This window comes from Pyxicephalus adspersus, chromosome 1, assembly GCF_032062135.1.
Source record: "Pyxicephalus adspersus chromosome 1, UCB_Pads_2.0, whole genome shotgun sequence".
NCBI lineage: Eukaryota > Metazoa > Chordata > Amphibia > Anura > Pyxicephalidae > Pyxicephalus > Pyxicephalus adspersus.
In genome coordinates this window covers 171604396-171627628 of record NC_092858.1, presented here as the reverse complement: position 1 = coordinate 171627628, position 23233 = coordinate 171604396, and the positions used below count along the sequence as shown (strand labels likewise).

The following is a 23233-nucleotide window of genomic DNA, read 5'->3' as shown; positions in this document are numbered from 1 at the left end:
AGAGAGAGAATGGAGGAAGGAAAGAAAGAAAAAGAAAGAACAGAAAGTAAAGAAAGAGAGAGATGAATGGAATTTTTTAGAAAATTGAGAGTGTGAAGAGAGGAAGGACAGCAAAAGAGAGAGAGGGAGAGAGAGAAGGGAGGAAGGAAAGAGAGACAGATAAGGAAAGAGAGACAGATAAGGAAAGAAAGAGAGAGAAGGAAAGAAAGAGAATGAACAAAAGAGATAGAGAGAAGGAAAGTAAAGAAATAGTAAGAGTGAGTGGGAGAGAGAGAGAAGGAGAGAGAGAAAGAAAAAATTAAGGAAGAAAAGAAAGAAAGACAAGAGAAGAAAGAGAGAGATAAATGGAAATTTTTAGAAAATTGAGAGAAGAACTGAAGAAAAGGGAGAGAGAAGGAAGGAAAGAGAATGAAACGGAAAGTAAAAGAGAAACAGAAAATGGGGAAATTAAAAGTAGGCCTATAGTTAGATAGAAGATAGAGAGAGAGAGAGAGGGAAAGAAAGAGGGAGGGGGTGAAGAAAGGGAAAGAAAATCAATGGACTGCAGAGTTTCAGCGGCTTTGGGGGGTTTGCTGCAGACTATAGCAATGACCCCAAATCACAAGACAGATCCATAGAGACCAAGCTTATCAGGCTTTCCTTCCAAGTGTCACTGATTTGGAGGGACGGTCCCATTTTATATGTCCCATATGTCTCTGAGAAAGAAAAGGAAAGAAAGAGAGATAGATAGAGAGAGAGAGAAAGGGAAGGAAAGATATGAAAAGTAACCTTTAGGATACCCTGAATTCCAATTTTTAGTGGAGTGGACATGGAGGACATTGCACTTTGCAAAAGCAATCCCACTTTTTCCCTATTAGACACATAAGGAATACAGGGGGAACACAGGTATGGAAAGATAGAAAGAGAATGCTGATGATAGATAGTTGGATAGACAGAACCACTTTGGGTTTGTTATGGAAACTCTAAAAAATGAAATCCGCCTTCTTTTATTTCCATCCCACTTCTGTTACAACGCAGCTGTTTGTCTGTAAACTTTGCCTCTCAATGTGAAGAAGGCTGAAGGACAGTAGAGGGTTAGAGCCGGAGGAGGCTGTACAAGGCGGACAGACAGATGTGTGATGACTATTTCTGTCTGGCCATGGTGCTCACTGCCAAAACTATAATCTACACAAAAGCCATAACAGAGAAGCGTCAGACTGACCCTCCCTTGGATTCTGCTGACTGGGGAGTTTATGGGGTGGTAGAAAATGCGGCCAGCTGGACTGACAGTATTAATGAGTTCTGTCTGCAGAAAGAGGGAAAGATATTGGAGCCGATGATACAAATAGTATAAGAAAAATACGATCTTACTAGAAACCAGAGTGTTGTACTAAAACACAGGAAACAATACAACACTGGTATCTTTCATATGGTAGGTAATATTTTAAAGTTGGGAGCAGAGAGAGAAAATCCCCATCTATTTTAGGAACCAAACTATTGGTTCCATTGGAATCCAATTCACTACTTGCAATTGGCAACTCAGCCTGGCCCAATGTGTGGCTTACTGCCTATTGCTATATGTTTACTGAGTGCTGACGATTTCCTGATCATTGCCCATACAACCCAATACCTATTAAAATCCTATTCTTCAGTTTTTGGTGGAATGTAGAAGCGTTGGATCATGTCAAGTTGGCATGGCTAGAAATATATAAGGGAGAGTGCCACACTCATATTGTTTTATTCAGTGCCATCAAAATAGAAAAAACAGCCAAACAACACGTTCCAGAATTCAAAAGCCCCCTTCATCAGGGCCATACAACACAATATATCCAGTAATTTCCAAATCCAAAATCAGTACGCCATGAAAATGATCATAAAAATAAACAGGCGTTTAGTGTTAGTTTAGTTTTCTTTTTGACATGATACCCAAATAAAATAATAAACTTCATGGACACAATGTGAGCATAGTGCTCTCCTCCATATAATCTCAATTGTGATGGTAGACAGGAGTTCTGGTTCTGGCAGCCATGCTTTATTGTTTCAAATAATCAGCCAATAATTTGAAGCTTGGATAAGCCCTGATGCATTTCAGTTACTAATGGAACTTAATAATGAACCGTTTGTGAGTAAATGTCATTAGAGGCGAAACGCGTATTCTGTGGTCAAGTTGGGTATTTTTCAAAGATCCCAAGGAACAATACATTTTTGAAGCTTTGGAACTACGCAATGTAGCCCGTGATGTTTAATTGTGAGTTAGGGGATTCAACCATATCCAAAACGAGCCAGTACCTATGGTTGATCCGACCATGCAAGCGATGTGAACTTTTTTAAAACACATCGATATGTCAAAGCTTCCGTAAGATGTCAGCAATAGGGTTTTCCTCTTCTCTAGACACCATTTTACACGGGGCAGACTTTCGAAAACCCATTGAAGACAATAGATGATCTCTGTCTCCGTACGATCACAAGTGACGCTTTACAATCCTAAGTTTTATAACCCTTCACCAGAAGAAGAATAAAGGACGGAGGAGTTAACTACATCGTTTGCTCTTCAGAAATTGTAGCGAGAAGCAAAACGCGTTTTAATGAGCCTCGTTAAGGCGTCTCCTGGTAACGCAGCTTTGTGCGAGGGCTTCATGTAAATTCTAGGCCTGCGTTTTATAAGATCAATACGTGAGAAGTTTCTGTTCTCGGATAGCCGTGACCTTTCCGTCATTACCAGGACACGGGAGAGGCAGGAATAACGAGCGCAGCACTTATCTCTCCACTTCTGTCTGGAAACACAGCGCCGGGTATGTTTCAGCCGACAAAAGATTTGTAAAGTAAGGTGAATTATCATTCTCCCACCCCTGCTGAGCTCAATAGGGAGGATGACAACAGCTTTTAGAGTATGCAGTTCTGCACGCTCGCTTGTTCCTGTAATCCAAGTGAACCTGTCAGCAAAAGTAAAAAATATATTGTGCTTTGTTTTATTAATTGCCTCCACAATATTCAAAAGCTGATTTTGCTATGATTTACCTTTTTTTCTTTTTTTGTTAGCACTCACCCCCATCTTTTCCTAGGCCTGCAGCTGCCACCTGTGGGCGCTAGAGATACCTTCGATTCCTTTCGCAGGAGGTTAAAGATCAATGATAAAATGAGTCTTGTTCTGAGCGCTATGAAAAATGGACAGCACAGTCTTCATGGGGAATCCAAATGAGATAGCCAGCTTCTGAGGACAAAATGCTAACACTAACCTACCTACACTAACCCCAAAATTAATTATAATTCTTCATTTCTTACTTAGCTATAACTCTTCCTGTATCCCTAATATTAGTTCTCCCTATAACCCTAACCCCAACTCTTCATTTATTCCTTTCACTAGGTCCCCCTATAACCCTAAACCTAACCTCACCTGTAACCCAAATACCAACCCTTCCTGTGACCCTAATATTAACCTCTTAGATTGTAAGCTCTTCTGGACAGGGTCCTCTCCTCCTCCTGTGTCACTGTCTGTATCTGGATGTCATTTGCAACCCATTTTATGTACAGCGTTGCGTAATATGTTGGCGCTAACCAACCCTTCCTGTAACCCTAATATTAACCTCTTAGATTGTAAGCTCTTCTGGGCAGGCTCCTCTTGTTCTCCTGTGTCACTGTCTGTTATTTGCAACCCATTTTATGTACAGCTCTGCGTAATATGTTGACGCTATATAAATACTGTTTTTTATTATTAGTAAGAATAATAATAATCTAAAACTAACCCCTTCCTGTAACCCTAATTCCAGATTTGCTGGATCACCCAGGTTCTCCCATGATAGTCTACTATAATAAATCAGGCCCTGTGTGACGAGGCTGGAAATCTTTTATTATTGCAGTAACACAGGTCTTGTCCCTCGCCTACTTTGTGAATGGACAATAAAGCAGACTGATGAGCTCCTCTCTCTGTTCTCTCTTCCATGCATCACAACACAACTGAATGGCTCTGTGGGCTGATTCTCCTTCTATCACTCTGAGCTCTGCTGTGCAATGGGGTCAAATTCAGGAAATTGCATTTAAGAAAGTATATGTAATACTCTACTGATGAATAGAGAGCTGCAAAAATGTGCTAAGTTTTAATCTTTTTATATTGGTATAAATGTCAGTGAAACCTGCGACAGTCTCCAATGACTTTCCTAACCGTGAAATCCGGGTGGCCTCCTGAAAGCTTCAATGGAAAGAATTTCATTACAGTAACTTTCACGTCTCTCCACTCTCCAGTCGACATAAATAAAGCTTCCCCCTCCGAGGCTTACGGGGCCGAGGTTGGAATCTACGAGCGGAATTTAAATCCTACACAGCTGGGACCGTCCTGCCATTCCTACCATTTCAAAAGGTACCATTTCTATTTGAACCCTCCATGCGCTCCTCCCCGCCCTATAAAGCCAACATATCAGCCTGTGATTTCAGTTCTCCTGCTGGGATCCTAGCTCGTCCCCGCGATTCTCACCTGAGCCTCAGCCGTGGATATTGACGTTGGCAACAGAACAGAAGAGAACATCAGACAAACAGCTGGCGCGGGGCGTTTAGCCAGGAGATTGAGCGAAAAGGGAGAGAGAGAAGCTAAAATGAGGAGAGAACTGCACTGTTTTCACATTAATACAACGGAACAAAAAAACAAAAAACGGCTTCAGATGTTACAATCTTCAACAATATATTGTTATATAATAATAAAATACTCATCGGCTGATTGTGACCCCCCTATTATAGCACCCTCAATCCGTTATAAAGAAATCATCTTCATGGTTATCATTTTCTAGGTGCCCTATGTCTGGTTCATTGGCATCACAACTGGCCATATAGCTCGGAGCTGTTCCGACCTAGGATCAGAATTTTAACGATCCGAGCCACAATCCACCAATACTTTATCTGTCATTGGCAGATATATGAAGTCCCGAAATGATGACAGACGACACATTGGCTGAACCCTACTATACCTGACATTGACAGGTATAGTGTGGCTCGTTCAATTAGGTTTCAAAATCAGCTCAGATTTTATATTTGATCCAGCCAGATTCAACCAAGTTAGAATTTTACAATTCTGAGCACCTCAAGTGATACATTTCTTTACTTTTCCCATTGGAGGATCCTAAATTCTGCAGCATTCTCCTGTTAAAGCAAAACCATGTTATACACCTGTCTCTGTTCCCTCACAGGGTGCAGCCATCTTCTTCTTTCTTCTCTTCCGCTACACAATCTTTGGCTATTTTGATTGGACAGAATGATGTAACTCCCGCTCATGCCCATGTGAGTTCATTTATTCCCAGCATGTGCAGAAAAAGCCAGGATGTGCCAGGGATCCTGGAAGCATGCTCCACTCGGAAACCAGGAACAATCAGGCAGGTAGAAGGGGTTTTTGCAAAAAGGATATCACCTGTCCCTTTCTGATATCATAACCTGCCTGATTGTGGATTCCTAAAATCAGAACATTAATTCTGCTTTAATCCAATGTAAGGAGTGAAGTCATGGCACTCTGGGTTCAATGGAAATGGGTTGAATGATATTGGATGTAACTCAATGCAGAAAAGATTTGGTGCTGGATCAAATGGAGCAAGAAAGTCAGTTAGGACAGAGCTGAAAAAGAAGTGAGTATTGCAGCTGGAGCTGAATTTTTTAAATAAAAAATGGAAGGAAAAAAGCACATTGAGCTTGTATGTGTTTATATATTGTTAAAATACAAGGTAAAGTACGTTCAGCTATTTAATGTGTACATGCAAGCATTTCTGGCTTTATATAGTGCACACGATTGCATGTTGATGCCTCCAATATGTTCAAAGAGGCATTTGGAACCATTTTCACACATATTTTTAGATGCTCAAACTATTCATGTTGTGTTTTCTTAGACACCCAAAAAATCCGTTTTGTATACGAGCATAGCCAGTCCAGAGCGATGATGTGCAGCTGACAATGGAGTGAGCATATGTAGACATTGGGAGCTGAAGGAGGCCAAAGAGATTCTCAGATTCCAGAATGGACCAGGCCACCAGGGTCGATGTCTCAGAAAAAAACATCCTTTTATATGGACATGAGCAGACACTATATTTCCTGGGAGATAGACATGTTTTCGTGCCTAAAGTGGCACCAATCACCCTCAACCTAATCAACAATACAAATAACACAAACATAAAAAGTATTCGAACACATTGTGGTCCACTGTCCGCAGAAACCAAATTCCATCAGGTTTCTGGAATAAGTTGTTGGAAACAAATATTTGGCAGCCAACATCATCATTTTTCCTCTACAGCAGTGTTTAAAAATAGGAAAAGCAATATGCAACAAGACGGACTCGTGGTTAGATGGTTTTCCCAAACCATCTGGATGTTTCCTCTCATCCCATGAGTTGTCTGCCAGGTCGGAGAGCTTCCTTTCCAATTATGGAGGGGATTTAGGCTTCCATCATTCTCATGGTAGCCAAGAACATCTAAGAAGGCATAATCTTTCACACAATATGGGAAAAAGACTGCAGAAACCAATATTATTCCTACATGAGCTTGGTAGACATCCCATGGATTTTGATATGGACTTGGCCACATCATTTATGGCTATCATGTCCTCCACATATCTTGGAAATCTTTCCATGAGACTTTGGAGTCCTTCTGCCCATTCAGCCTCAACATCTGTGAGGTCAGGTGATGCTGGATAAGAAAAACTGGCTCATGATTAGTTCTAGTTCATTCTAGAGATTTTCAGTAAGTTTGACGTCAGGGCTTTGCCAAACTATTTGAGGTTCTCCACGACTGGCAATGTCTTGGATCTGGCTTAGTGCACAGGGGCCCAGTCATGGCAGAACAGAAGAGGACCTTTCCCAAACTGTTACCACAAAAGTAGAAATGCATGATTATCTAAAATGTTTTTGTACGCTGTAGGATTGCCAATACCCTTCTGTGGGAATATCCGAGCTCAATAATACAAATAGGTGTCAAGCCAACATTTTTGGCTAAATAGATTAACTTCTCCAGCAATTTAAAGGGAAGGTTCACACCAGCCTAGGGATCGAGGGGCTCCGCACAGGTGGCATCTTGCAAGCCCCTCGAACAATCACACCACAGAGCACATTTGACAGCTGCCAGTAGTGAGCGGTTTGATACCTCTTCTTTCTGACCCAATTCATTCTCCATGGGCCTGTTGTAGAGAGACACTACCATGTAGTACTGAGAGGCCGCGGTTCCTGGGGTAAGGAAGTGGAAAACGCACCACAGCCTCATGGACAATGTGAGCCTAGCCTAAATCTAAAATCTAATAATGAAGTGGAGAACATTTGGAACTTCAATTTGCTTTATTTTGCACTTTTTATCACCCCTGGGAAGATTCTTTCCTGACCGCCCACAGATAGCAATGATGGAGGCAATCTGCAGAAATCTCCAGCACCAGCTAATCATAGGGTGAATAATAGCAGTTCATCCTGATTGATTGCTGCTCCTCTGATGAACCTCAGCAGAAAATAACTTTTATACATCTCCATTTATTTTACATGATGGAAAAGGCAGCTGCAAGAGTAGCAATTCATGACACAAGAGGAACAGAGCTAAAAGCCATTGCAACATTTCACCATAGGAGGACCCTTTAATGTATTTTTCTGGTGCAGAAAAGAATTTGGGGACTCTTCTTTCGTGCACACAAATATTTAAAGGGACCGGACATGACACAATTGCACCACCTTAATACAAATAACCAAAGGAGATCAATTGATAGTAAACACACTAACCCAGACTTCTCAACCTTTTCACCCCTAAGGAACCCTTGCAATGATTTTCAGGCATCAGGGAACCCCTGCAACAGTCAATGGGAAACATGAGCAACATCTTCATTGGTTGTCAGTGTAAGGAAAGCCCTGCCATATATTAGTTGTCAGAATGTAATCTTTACAGGTAGCCAAAATGCTTCTTGTTTCATGCCAAGTGGTGTTGCCCATGGAACTATGCAGGTGCCATCATTTGGGCGATCAACCAGCCACAACTTTGGGCAACATCTGGAGGAAGCCCAGTGTCCCATGGGATCGGCTTCACCTAACCCAATTCTGTAGCACTTTGTAGCAATGGCAATATGATTGTCAATGCAACTAATGAGAATAAATTGCCGGCCTAAATCTCTGGTTAACAATCTGCAGCAGTAACTCGGCCTTGGTTCAACTTCTGGAGAGCCTTTAGGCTTCCAACATTCTCATTGTAGAAAAAGAACATCTATGAAGACAAAAACTTTCACACAATATGGGGAAAAAGACTGCAAACTCCCAACCTTATTCCTTTATGAGCTTGGTAGACATCCTATTCAAATGCCATGGCCATTAATTTGGACTTGGCCATCTCATTTCTTATGGCTGACATGTCCTCCACTTTTCTTGAAGGCTTTCCATGGGAGTTTGGAGTCCTTATGCCCATTCATACATTAGTGGTCAGAATGCCACCTTAACAGACAGCTAAAATGGTCTTTAGTGTGGCGTTGCCCTGGAACTATCTTTTGGGAGCTCAAGGAACTCCAGGCAACATCTAGAGGAAGCCCAGTGTTCCATGTAACCCTAGTTGAGATTGGCTGCACCTAGCCCAATTCTGTAGCACTTTGTAGCAATATCAAAATGACTGCCAATGCAACTCACAAGATTAAAATATAAATCTCTGTAAAAGTGATTTGTCCTTGTTTCAACTTCTGAAGGGCCTTCAAGCTTCCATAATTCTCATTGGAGCCAAGAACATCTAAGAAGATATAAACTTTCACACAATATGGGAAAAAGACTGGAGACTCCCAAACTTATTCCTATGTGAGCTTGGTAGACATCCCATTCAAAAACCATGGCTATTAATATGGACCTGGGCATTATTTAAGGCTGCTATGTCCTCCACTCTTCTTGGAAGGCTTTCCATTGGATTTTATGCCCATTCATACATTAGTGGTCAGAATGCCACCTTAACAGACAGCTAAAATGGTCTTTAGTTTGGTGTTGCCCATGGATCTATCTTTTGGGTGGTCAACCAGCCACAGCTCAAGGAACTCCAGGCAACATCTGGAGGAAGCCTGGTTGGGATTGGCTGGCTAACCCAATTCTGTAGCACTTGACAAAATGATCACCAATGCAACTTGCCAAATAAAATTGCTGGCTATCTATCTCTAGTTTAAATAATCTGTAGCAGTCCATGCTATAAGGTGACCCACCTGGCATGCCCCTGGGGGTAAATTTCTGTACCTAGATCCTGAACCTGGTTTAAATAGGTTTGGCTTGGATTAGACTAATGATGACAATGATTCTTTTTTAAAAGAATGCAAATGTTTGATCTCCAGCAAAACTCTCCTCTGATCGTTGTATTTCCATGAGCGATGACAGGCTTGGCCCCCAAAAACAACAAAAACGCCATTTTTACTGCTCACTCTTTCGGCCGAGTCAAAGCAGGTAGCTTTTTATCACTTCCTGTGTACTCCACAGGCCAATATTCACTCATTTCCTGCCCGCTTTGTCTAAAGTGCCGGCCAGCGATTGTTTCCAGGCTCTCAGCCTTGGAGTTGCCAGCGCCGAGATTGGAGTGGCGTTTCCTGTTGATGTCAGGCCGCGCTTCCTCCCTTTGCACGCAGCTTCCTGTAAGCAGACGTGTAACCTTTTTCCAGGCCTGTGGCAGCGAGCATTTTCCAATACTTTGGGTGCGAGAAATATGGATTTTCCAATGGTTGGCCAACCTCAGGCTGACAGCTTAGAAACCAAGAGGTTCATGCGAGTGATCACTTTCCCACAAAATTCATCTCACTGGTAAAGGAAACGGTAAATCAGAGGGAAATCCTAAATAAAAGTTTTTTTATATGTGATTCTTTTTTTTGCAGCACAGTGCAAGCCCTTTGTAACTGGTTCCTCTCTACAAGCATGTGTCCAGCAATGGCTGCATGACAATTCTGAGAATGGGTGCTCTGATGGTGCCAAAAGTGAACCGTGTTGTCCATTTTGTGGACTGTCCCTCTTCATACCTCCCAACTGCCCCTGATTTGGAGGGACTGTCCCTCTTCATACCTCCCAACTGCCCCTGATTTGGAGGGACTGTCCCTCTTCTTACCTCCCAACTGCCCCTGATTTGGAGGGACTGTCCCTCTGCATACCCCCCATCTGTCTCTGATTTCGAGGAACTGGCTCTCTTCATACCTCCCAACTGCCCCTGATTTGGAGGGACTGTCCTTCTTCTTATACCTCCCAACTGCCCCTGATTTGGAGGAACTGTCCCTCTTTATACCTCCCAACTGCCCCTGATTTGGAGGAACTGTCCCTCTTTATACCTCACAACTACTCCTGATTTGGAGGGACTGTCCCTCTTCATACCCCCCTCTCTCTGGAACGTTGGTCATTGGTCAGTGGATGTGCATATGGACTCCATAGAACAGATCGGACCAGTGATAGAGCCGAGAAGGTTAAATTCCTTCTAGAAATGATTCATCATGTCACAACAATGGCTTCTGGGAAGTGCCGGTCTGTTGGAGTCATTATTTGCTTGTTATTCCTGTGGCCCCGTAATGCACACAGATCATTTCTCTGCATCAATAAAAAAAAACTTAATAAACTTCCTGGGCCCCCTCGCTCCCATACCTAAGAGTTCCAGCATTGCAAAAGTCAAGTAACATAGAAAGTCAGCCGCATCTCAAGCTTCTGATTTAAAACTTTACTCACGTAACATATTAAAGTTTTAAAGCATGACTGGGCCAGCCTTGACTTTTTCTGGAAAAGTTCACTTGGTCCATCTGCAGAACCTTTTAGATCTCTGTGTTCCTATTGGTGTTTTTGTACTTTTTTCATGAAATGTTTGCTAATTTCCAATAAAAAAAATAAAGACTGATGAGCATTGGTATTCAATGTGTCCAGTTTATAGAAGCTGCGAAAACCATCAGGGGCCATTAGAGTACCCATTACCCCCCTCCCTAAAAATAAAGAAAAAAAGAGAACATGACTATGTAAAGCAATTTTTTTTTTCATTTTATTTAAGAATGTAAAAGATTTATGAACACATTTTTGCTGTCTATATCCGGGTAGATTTATGTTCCGTATTTGTCCCATTGTCACCAACACAGAAACTGATGAAGAATCCAACACTTTTGCCTTCCATCATAGACTCCAATGCTTTTTATTTTTTACCATAATTTTCCTAATTTTTTTAGGGATATAAAAAACTTTACAATGTACCGATTCCTGCATAGAGCTCAAGCTTAGGGGTTTATTAATAAACATTTTCACCCAAGATTCACTTTTTACCCAAAATGCACCCATTTTTCATTTTTTGGATTTAATGAGAAAAATGTATGAATTATATTGAGTAAAAGCAGGTTGACACATTTTTAATGGAATCTGGCAATTTTGGGTGAATCTTGGATGTAGGCATTTATATTTGGACCCCTAAGGGTCAGATGACTAGTGGGCACAGGCAGTTGGGACTTTTCTGACTTTTACAGCAGGTGGTGGCGGGTGCAACTTTATTTTAACTCTATTTTCTATGGGTGCCCGCTGGTACCTGAAGCATCCCAAATGTTGATGCAGTTCATGGGATTGGGGATGCGGTAATCAAAGTGCAACCTGTCTGCTCCAATGTACACATGCCAGATGATTCTCACCCAAAACGAGCACGGCATGTGATATGCATACAAAGGTCTCTCAATGTCGTTCATCAATAAGCCCCAGCTGATTGATAAATAACCAATACTATGGAGGAGAACCCAGCACCATGCCCCCTGCTCCTCCTCCCCCATTCTCCATAAAGCAGAACAGGCGCTGTGTGTGTATGACCTCAAAGGATTATTTCCAGCAACAACCATCTGACATCAGACGATTGTATTTATGGCAGGATTTGCATGTTGAATCGATGATTAGTCATTAGGACTGGGGCAATAGTATTTCACCTTTTATGATGATATTGTGTTGGGTTATTTTATGCGCCCATAACTTACCCAACTAATGGCGCCCACCAAGGCCTCTCTCAGTTCCCAGGGTGTCCTCAGGGGGCAGCAGATGCACCCACAGAATTGTAACATTTTTATCCATGGAACAAATGCCCCATGAAATCCATCTGTGAGTTATTCCAGATCGGATCTGCTCATCTGTCCTAAATGAGGCGTAACCGCCCCAAATAGCATCCAGGTCACGGTGGCTTCAAAGCCGGGCGGGCGTTCCGTATCAGATCCGAAGATCAGGCTGCACAGCTCACAAAGGGCTCTGTTTGATTTGCAACACTGCAAGCGTTAAGGAGGATCACAGGAGGCGGCGGAATGCGAGGCGCATTGACTGGAGGACGAGAATAGCAAACTGAATGTCACATGACTGCCATGTATGAATGGAGCAAACATGTGGGCGCTCCGCAAACAAACCTTGATGTGTGTTGTCACCTGGGCTGGGCTGACTTCCTCCCTTCATTTCCATTACATGGGGGGTGGGGGGGATTTGTAGTTGCCTGAAGAATAAAGTTTCAGCTTACAGGAAGCGGCAATAGATTCCTGGAAGGATCGTTAGGGATATTCTGTACTTGCTGAAAATGTTGTGAAAAATGAAAATGAATGCAGCCGCCAGATCTAAGCTGCAGTATATTGCATTTTGGGAGATTGGATATAATAAAATATCTGTAATTATGGATCCACCAATCAAGGCTCCTCTTGGTGGCTATTTTTCTATTTCTTTGCAGCTCATGGATCAGACAATAAAATAAAACTAGATAAAGAAATTTGTAACAAAGCAATGTTAAACGCAGGCCATGCCTTTCCTTTTATAGGTGACAACACTTTTCCCCTGTCTGTAATTGTTCTCTTGCGTTGTCTCCCTCTTCCAATGGAGACTACAAGTGGTCACATGTTAGCAGCATGGTCTGCTGTTGTCACCATTGGCCTGCAGACATTGCTGCGTGCATGCGGATAAGAAATGGCTGCAGGTGATCGCAATCATCAAACAAATAAAAAATCATTCATTTGTAAAGTGAGGAGCTTCAGTAAACTAAATTCAGTGAGGGATTAACATTGCAGCCGTGCCTTGGAAATCATCATGTAATCTGTTCAGGGACAGGTTGCGGCGGGTGACCTTGCGTTTTTTTGGCACCAACGCAGCCCATGCGGCTCAGCTTGATGTCACATGACTGGGCCAATAAATCAAGAAGCAGCTGTGAATGATTCCTCCGATCAGATTAATTCTTCTTTTCTTTGCCAATTTCTAGAACCCCCGTCCTCTGTCCTGGGACTCGCATGATGCCCCGCTGCTAATTGCCATGCACCCCCCGCACCACCGGCGCCCCCTAAACACATTACACTCCTCTTTTTGCGTCTCGCCCCATCTGCTCCTTGGAAGGCCGGCTGATGGGTAATTGATTTCATCTCGGCCTCAGCTGCCTTGTAGGACGCTCAATCAATGACAAGGAAGGATGAGCTCTGGGTTCAGTCGCAGGGAAATTAATGCGACACGGATGACTGGATCGGTGATATTTTATTATTTGCTGCGTCGTTGCGGCGGTGAGGCCAGAGCCCCGAGCACCGGAGGAGAAACGCCGAATCAGGCCAATCCGCAGCTTACAGAACAATTTCCTTTGCATTTTAAAGCCCAATTGAACTTTCAGTTGAAATCGGCTAAATGCGTTCCAGATGCTTCCAAACAAAAGATGTGCAGAGTTTGCTTTGGAAAGCAGCCACTAAGTGGAAAAGCCTCTCCCCCGCCAGCAGGATGATAAGAAAGACTGTCTGTGTGGAAGCAGCGGTCTCTCTGCAGAGATCTGATGCCCTCTTTGTTAAATCAAAGCTAGGATCGTGCCAACTGGGGATTGGAGAAATTTAGTTCTGGCTTAATAGGGGGGCATATTGGTTCTCTGCGGAGAGATAACTGCTTCCATGTAAAGGGTCCCTCTTTGTGGCATGTCCTTCAAAATTACTTTGCACCTCTATCTTAATCATATGCCTTTTTGGTATGATAGACAGATCTCTATGATCTCTAGGAATAGATGAAATAGCCAGGAAAGGGAGGAGAGGGCTTGATGATGCCAGAAGTCCATGCCCCTGTGGGTGGAGCTGAATAGGCATGTCATTTCCGGACTATGTAGTCCTATGCAAGTGCCCTATAGGAAAACTGTGCATGACACTGCCCTGAATTTGTTGTATTAAAAGGCAGGAAATTGATTAAAGGGGCTTGATGGGGACAGCATGGATTGGGAGGAGAGGACTTGATGATTCTAGAAATCCATGTACCTGTAAGTGGAGTTGAACAGGCATGTCCCTTCCATTCTGATGCAGGTGCCCTATGGAAAAGCCATGCATGGCACTCTCCTAAATTAGCTGATTGATAGCAAATTGATAAAGGGGGCAGGATGAGGACAGCATGGATGGGTAGGAGAGGGTTTGATGATACTAGAAGTCCAAGTCCCTGTGAGCCGAGCTAAACAGGTATGTCATGTCTGGTCTGTGCAGTCCTACGTAGGTGCTTCATGGGAAAGCTGTGCATGACAATGCCTTGAATTGGTCGAAAGTGGCTGGATGGGGATGGCATGGGTGGGGAGGAGAGGGCTTGATGAGCTGGAAGTCTCTGCCCCTGTTAATGCAGCTCAAAACATCCCCTACAGCCTGTGTAGCCCTATGCAAGTGCCCTAAAAGATGGCCACACATGAGGCTGCCTTGAATTGATTGAATGAAAAGGGCTGAATGGGGACAGTACCGAGAGGGTGTGGGAGAGGGCTTGATGACCCTAGAAGTTTATCAGCCTAGAAATAAGGTGGGTTTGCAGTGAATCAACAGTGTTCAAGGAAACATGACTACCTATGTTCAAGACAGAAGAGGAGTATCTATAAATGATCAATAATGCACAGTAAGGCTTTAAAATTTTCCCACGCAAATCGAACTTTTTGACATTCTATAGGCAGATAACCCCTAGCCGCCTGTGCAGAATTATATATAATTGCTGCAGTCTGGAGACGCCATTTGCTCTGCCGTGTCCCCCCCGAAATACAGAATGTCCCTTTCACCGGGGCCGTCCGCAGAACAGTGCCATTTTCAGAATTCCGCTTCCAGCAATATTCATCCCACAATATCATAAGACAAAGAGCTTCTCATAACCCCTGTGATCGGGGCACCACTTCTTCTGCAAGGCATTCTAACAGTGGAAAGAAGAAAAGTTCCCAACAAGCAAAGTATGAAAGAAGTGACTATCACGCGGCTGAACTGCCAGGAATGTTTATGTCACCATTCACCCGACTCTCACAATGGCCGCTTCATAGCCCAATGTTCCGGGAAACTAAATTGGGCCCCAATGGCAGCCTCTGCCTGCAGAGAAAAGGCGGGAGACAGGATGGTGGGAGAAGATAAAAAAAAGCCTGGAGGGTATCTCACGGCCCCAAGATTTCATGCTCACCGCTAGAATTGAAGGGTCACTCCGCCAGATGCTCATAAAAATCCCCTATTTCCAAAAAAGTGACCTTGCAAAATTGCAGACAATGGTGCAACAAATGTAATTCTGTGCAGCGGTATAATACTCACTGGTGACACGAGGGGACACTCGGCTGGGCTTCATGATCCATCCCAGGTCGCAGTTCTGTCTGTACCTTTGTATTACAACCCATATTTAATGTACAGCGCTGCGTAATATGTTGGCGCTATATAAATCCTGTTTAATAATAATATTAATATTCACAGCTGCAGCGCAAGTTACATGAATCAGTGGCGAGACCCCCACTCTTTATACAGAGCCCCCGCTCATAATAAAGAACCCCACACCAAAGGCATGGCCACATTATTCTAATATAACAGCCTTTTTATTATTATCTTGTATTTATAGCACCAACGTATTAGGTAGCGCAGTACAGAGCCTATAATCATAGAGAGGAGCTCACAATACAATGTCCCTGATAGAGCCTAAGGACAAATTTTAGGAATGTCAATTGTAGGAAATCCAAATGGCCCTAAGGGGAAAGCCAAACAAATACAGGGAGAACATACAAACTCCATGCAGATGGGGATTGGAGTCCCCGGTGAATATGGACAATGCAGCATTTGAAAAGGAAAAGTTATGCTCGCCTGCAGTGCAATGCAATGTAAATCAAACACAGCTAGCGTACCCTTCCCCTCTGCAGGGCACTGATAGATGTACTGCTCCTTTAAGAGATAGTTGCACTTTAATAGCCCCTCCGAATTACCCCGACCCACCCTCCACCTCTGCTGATTCATAGGGTCTGATCTATTAAAGCTTGCCAAGGCTGGAGAAGATACACTTTCATGAGTGAAGCTGGGTGATTCAGCAAACCTGGAATGGTCTGATCTGGTCCAGGATTCAAAACATTTGCTAGCAAATAGCAAAATAATTTGAATAAAAATTCCAGGTTTGCTGGATCACCCAGTTTCACTGATGAAAGTGTATCTTCTCCAGCCTTGGTGAGCTTTAATAAATCAGGCCCATATTGAGAACCAAAGGGCTGCCCCCCTGTAGTTTGGTAACATCCCATGCATAGACTTCTATGGGGCCCCTCCATCTTTGGCTCCGGACTCATAGACCTCTATGGCGCTGTGCAGACACAGACAGGGAAGGGCACAAGCGTCCATCAGATGACATCAGTCCTTGGGGCCAGACGGCTCTCGGGAAAGATCGACAGGCAGGGGCACGGGAATATTTGTAAGTCAATGGACTTTTGAGGGGCACAAGAAAACCATTCCCATTAAAGCCACTTGGTCACTGAAAACTGGGCAATCAACCCCAGCAGCCAATCAGATTTCACTTCTGCAGATCGCAATGCAGCAATTGGATCCTGGGGGGGCCCTGTTGGACTTTTGTCCCAATCCCTGTACAGGGGCCCCATAATATAAAGATAACTCCGCTTGCAGTGATCACACAGGCCCAGCCGAGGCCTCGAGTCACCACCACCCCCCATGATGGAGTGTTTATCATGCCAGGGGATGACTGCATACCGTACGCTTTCATACGAGGCAATGGAATGTAAATAACTGTCGGCCTAACCAGCATGCCGTCACACCCAGCAATCTGCGACCCAGCTGCTTCAATAGTAAAGAGAACCTGTCACTGCATGCAATACGAGTGAGCATTGGGGAGGGGTATTAAAAGGTTCACACACAGACTATCCAATCTCATAAATAATTATTATTGTAAAGTATTTATATAGCGCCAACACATTAGGCAGCGCTGTACAAAGTCCGTAGTCATGTCAATAGATGTCCCTTAAAGGGCTCACAATCTAATGTCCCTACCATAGTCATATGTCATTATTACAGTCTAAGGTAAATTTTGGGGGGAAGCTAATTAACCTAACTGCATGTTTTTGGAATGTGGGAAGAAACCAGAGATACCCACGCAAACATGGTAAGAATCTGCAAACTCCATGCAGATAGAGTCCTGGCTGAGATTCAAACCTGGGACCCAGCGCTGTAAAGGCCGGAGTGCTAACCACTGAGCCACCATGGTGGCCAGTAATAATGACAATAAAACCCAATATTTTATTTCATATATTATATATTTGTATTTTTAATGACCAATGGGGTGCAAATAGGAGACGTTCATAGGTAGGGTTTATAATTGTTTTCTATGTTCTATGTACACATACATCCTTGGCATGGTTCATGTATGCAGTCATAGCTGGAAAGGCTCCAGGAGGTCACATGATCTGTTCGTTGCCCCCACGGCACCAACGTATCACCAACGTATCAGACATTTAGCTGACTCGGAACAGACGTCTGATTTCTATTCTGGTCACTTTAAGTAATGTTACCAATGCCTCTGATAATCAGACATAAAAGGGGTCTTAATAATATTATTATTATTAATTTTATTAAGAAACAGGATTTATATAGCACCAACATATTACTCAGTGCTGTACATTAAATAGGGGTTGCAAATGACAGATACAGACAGTGACACAGGAGGAGGAGAGGACCCTGGCCAGATGAGTCTCATAATAAATTATTTCATTTTTTTGCAAAGAATCATGTTGCACATCTGATCCTCTCTCTTGTAGTTTGTAGTTCTCTACATTGGCTTCCATTTCACCTTAGAATCAAATTCATCTCCTGTGCTTTGCCTTCAAATCCCTCCACAGCTCTGTCCCACTTACATTTCTGCCCTGATAGATAAATACCCCCCTAGCCGCTCTCTCCGCTCCTCCAATGTCCTACTAATGACTTCCTCACTCATAACCTCATCACACGCACGGCTCCAAGACTTCTCTAGAGCTGCACGCACTCTCTGGAATGGTCTTCCTCCTCCAATTCGCCTTGCTCCTACTTTCTGCTCATCTAAAACAGACCTCAAAACCCAACGCTTCAACCTCACCTACCCGAATTCTTCTGTCTCCTAAACCCTCACTACTCACCCACCATTCCATATCCTACCTCATATTGTGTGTTACTTCCCCCACCTCCTAGATTGTAAGCTCTTCGGGCCAGGGTCTTCTCCTCCTCCTATGTCACTGTCTGTATTCGCCTGTCATTTGAAACCCCTATTTAATGTACAGCGCTGCGTAATATGTTGGCGCTAAATAAATCCTGTTTAATAGAGATAATAATAATAATCCTTTTATCTCATCGATTCAACTGAAAAACTTTATACAGTTTAAATGTTTTTTTTATAATATTATTGATTATACAATCTCTGAAATTTGTATATTTCTCACATTTGATGCGCGTTGATAGTAATGATCCATGGAGCAATCCTGCAATCACTGGGTGGAATGTCATTTATCGGCTGAGGTCTTGAAAGGTTCATTTGCAACTTTATGGGTCAGTTGTGCGCCTTATGCATAGAAAAAACATGCGTTGATTTTTTGCAGGGTGACATTGCTCAGATGGCTCGTAATATCGGCCTTGCAGTTTACTATAAATCAGGTGCTGTGTTCTCTCTAGGTTGTTTTAGCAGGGCGCACCACCCAGCACTTCTCAGTAACCACTCAGCTGGGTCACAGTACAGCCACTCACCTACAGCTTATTCCCACCCAGCTTAAAAAAAGATACTGATATGACCTGGATAGATTGGGGGATGGCACTGCCCTGTTACCCTCTTACCACAAAATAAATAATCCTAAAGCAGACCTGACATTGCAGTATTGGTAAATGAGCACATGTTGACTATTCTGCAGGATCCTATATCACTCACATACTAAAATCTTCAAACTTGCCAAAATGTTTTGGTTGGTGGAAGAGCCTTGAAAGGAGATGATTTAGTCATGTGACCCAAATCTGCCTTGGCTTCGGGTCACATGACCTTGCATGACTTGCAAATCGCGTTTTGTTAAATATGTCATGGCAGGACAGGCTGTACTCCAAATAATAATGAGATCTGCGAATGTTCACATCTCACCCCAGAATTTATGTGTACAGCAGATTTTCATGATCGCTGAGTCATGGGGAATTTATTGTGAATATTTCCCAGGTGAAAAACCCAGGGAAGCTGAATGAATCTGCAGATTTCATGTGCAGCATTTCTGGCTGGAAACAACCAACACATAGAAGAGTGACCATGGGCCGGCAGCTGCCATTCTTCTAGTAATATGGGACAGCAATGTGCAGCCAACCAAGGTTTTCCCCGAGTCAGCAGAGGTGAGTGAATCCAGGGCTGGCAGCCAATCGGTTACATGGATTTCATTCTACTTTATCACTAAACCTTGTCAGCTTTCATTTCTGTGCGAGGAAAGTTTTGGCCAAAATCCCTTTTCTTTTTCAAACTTTGCAAATCAGCTTTGCTCAACTTAACTGTTCCGCTTCCCCCTGAGCTAATGGAAGGAAGGGGCAATGTGATGATGGAATGGGGGAACTCACCTACGTTAAGGGATCCCAAAAAATGAAAGGTGGATTCTGATTGGTCAATACAAGCAGGTAATAAAAAGCAGGTAAATTTATTATATAAAAGGTTCAGTGTGGTCAGCTTCTGCAAGATTTTTATAGTATTTTTGGATGGACTTGGTCACATGATTTTGTGCCATGCTCTTCTAATATGATTAAGTCACCATTACGTAGAACGGCCAGGAGGGCGGGGCTAGAAACCCATTTCTTTCCACAGACTTGGAATTGCACCAGTACAGATCCAAAAGAACAAAATGAAATCAGAATCTGCCAGGTTGTGGATCATTGAAAAAGAATTGAATAAACTCTATCACGGGCGGACATAGAGAGGTCCAAAGTGTGCCACTGGACTACAAGGGACCTATACCCCCTTCAGCCACAAGGGGTATCAAGTCAGTTCAGCCAAATTAGTTGCTAGCTGCACAGGGGCCCACCACTGAGCCCTATATTAGCCATACACAAGATCAGTGTTTCTCAAACTTTTTAACATGGGGGAACACTTGATAGAACTTTTAGATCTTGAGGGACCCCCTAAACATTTTTTTTTTTTTATCGAATCTCGCGATCCGTGCTAAAACACACCCCGTGAACGGTAAAAAAGTGATAGTGCAAAAACACCACACAAAAAACGTGCACTGGGGTACTATTTGGTAATCCCTCCTCAAAAGAGGAAGGGCCACCCTTTTTCTCCAAACCCTCCGAAGCAAAGCTCCAGACGAGGGCTAGATACTAAGCCTACCCAGCCGAAGCCGGGATGGACACACATGCCCCCCTGACCGAGGCCAGAGAGGGGCCTTTTCCCTCTGGGACCCGCCCATGCAGGTCCCACAAGATACTAAGCTGGGAGCTCTCCCGAAAAGAGACTCCCACTAAGGGAGAGCGCCTGGTTTTTAGGCCAAGGCATTCTCCCAAGACAAAAGGGCCAGCCCATAAGGGAATAGCACCCTCCATCAAAAAAGTGGCACACAAATACCACACCAGTGACAGTGACAACACAAAAAAACATTTAAATAATATGTGCTCTGTGCATAACACACAGGGCAACAGATTTAAAAATTGCCCCTCTGCACTAGCCGCAGCCAATGCAGAATAAGGCGATGTGCCGAATCCAAAATATAAACAGTGACGTGCATAGTGCAGCCAAAAATCAAGTGGGGTCCCAAACCCAAGTGATTTAAGGTGCCCCTGGTTCGCCACTCCAGGGGTACGACACTGGGGCGAGATTCGGACCGCTCGTCAGACCGATTGGTAAGACCAAGTTTTTCTCCATTCCCACCAGCGGGTCAGTCAAAACCCGTGGGAGCTCCTTATCAGGGCAGGCCCCATGCTCTTCCTCCGGTGGACAAGGCCGGCAGGTTTGCATAGGGCGGCCCCTTACAGAGCTACACCACAGGTAGACCGTCCTTAACAGAGGTACTTGGACACAGCATCTCCCCTCCAAGACGCTAATGTCCTTTCCACCCTGAACACTGATAAGAACAGATACTGCACTTGATCTTAGCCAAAAGGCCGAGAAGCGATTTACTGTATCCACAGAACACAGTATATTAGTGTGGTGGTCAGTGGGGAGAATTCCTCTTACATTGCTGACCATTGGGAAGAATGTCACCATTACAGATAGCCAAAAAGTACATTGGTGTCCAGTAAATTGACCTGAGAGGTTCAAATTGCTCAAGGAACCCCGAGGAACCTTTGGAGGAACCATGCACAAGACAATTCTATATAATACCCCATTGGGTCAAAGTTCTCAACCTCCAAAGGGAGCAGCCTTGAGCTATTCTGAAAATTGATGGAAGACTTTGCCAGAATAACTTCTTCCCATTGGTTGGAATTTCGGGACCTGAACGTGGACCAACTTCATCACCTTATCCAATTTTTCATTGGCAGAGAGTTTCATTCTGGTGCAGAACTTTGAGCTCTTCCAGGAATATTCTGCAGCCGTGTTTACACTTTGATAATATTTATATTTGCAGACAAACGACGTCATTATTTGGAGATCTGGAATGTACCAATGTAGTCCTTTATTGAAAGTGCCATGGAAACGGGGAATAACAAGACCCCTTTGTAACGTTCCCTCTAATGAGCAACGGATGGCATAAAAAGAAAACGGTCATCCAGAGCTTTATTTAGATGAATAATATGAAAACTGCCAAATTTTAAAATTACATGGGGTGGGTGTAACACCACATTGTATGGTCAAAGGTGTATGGACTACTGACCATCACACCTACACTCCATGGCTAAAAACGGTCCCCGAGTCTGTGGGGGCAGTGTTATGATCTGGGGTACCTCTGGGTGGTGGTTTTATGATCTGGGGTACCTCTGGGTGGTAAGGTTATGATCTGGGGTACCTCTGGGTGGTAGTGTTATGATCTGGGGTACCTCTGGGGGGTAGTTTTATGATCTGGGGTACCTCTGGGTGGTAAGGTTATGATCTGGGGTACCTCTGGGTGGTAGTGTTATTATCTGGGGTACCTCTGGGTGGTAGTTTTATGATCTTGGGTACCTCTGGTTGGAGTTTTATGATCTGGGGTACTTCTGGGTGGTAGGGCTATGAACTGGGATGCCTGTGGGGGCAGTGTGACGATTTGATGTGCCTGTGAGTGCAGTGTTATGATCTGGGGGACCCGTGGGGGCAATGCTAGGATCTGGGGTGCCTGCAGGAAATTGTTATGATGTGGGGGATCTGTGGGGGGCAGTGTTATGATCTGGGGTACCTCTGGGTGGCAGTATTATGATCTGGGGTGCCTCTGGGTGGTAGTGTAATGATCTGGGGTACCTCTGGTTGGCAGTATTGTGATCTGGGGTACCTCTGGGTGGCAGTTTTATGATCTGGGGTACCTCTGGGTGGTAGTCTTATGATCTGGGGTACCTCTGGATGGTAGTCTTATGATCTGGGGTCCCTCTGGGTGGTAGTTTTATGACCTGGGGTACCTCTGGGTGGTAGTCTTAAGATCTGGGGTACCTCTGGGTGGCAGTATTATGATCTGGGGTCCCTCTGGAATGCAGTTTTATGATCTGGGGTACCTCTGGGTGGTAGTGTTAGGATCTGGAGCACCTCTGGGTGGTAGTGTTATTATCTGGGGTATCTCTGGGTGGTAGTGGTATGATCTGGGGTACCTCTGGGTGGCAGTATTATGATCTAGGGTCCCTCTGGGTGGCAGTTTTATGATCTGAGGTATCTCTGGGTGGTAGTGTTATGATCTGGGGTACCTCTGGGTAGCAGTATTATGATCTGGGGTCCCTCTGGGTGGCAGTTTTATGCTCTGGGGTACCTCTGGGTGGTAGTGTTATGATCTGCGGTACCTCTGGGTGGCAGTATTATGATCTGGGGTCCCTCTGGGTGGCAGTTTAATGCTCTGGGGTCCCTCTGGGTGGCAGTTTTATGCTCTGAGGTACCTCTGGGTGGCAGTTTTATGATCTGGGGTCCCTCTGGGTGGCAGTTTTATGCTCTAGGGTCCCTCTGGGTGGCAGTTTTATG

At 44.0% G+C, this 23233-nt stretch overlaps 1 protein-coding gene and 1 pseudogene across 1 annotated transcript in view; both read right to left on the bottom strand.

Annotated features, from left to right (window-relative positions):
• The window catches only part of ARHGAP31 (Rho GTPase activating protein 31), a 98634-nt gene that overhangs the window by 58073 nt on the left and 17328 nt on the right, over positions 1-23233 (bottom strand). The window lies entirely within an intron of this gene.
• Positions 21114-21273, bottom strand: LOC140321954 (U2 spliceosomal RNA; annotated as a pseudogene).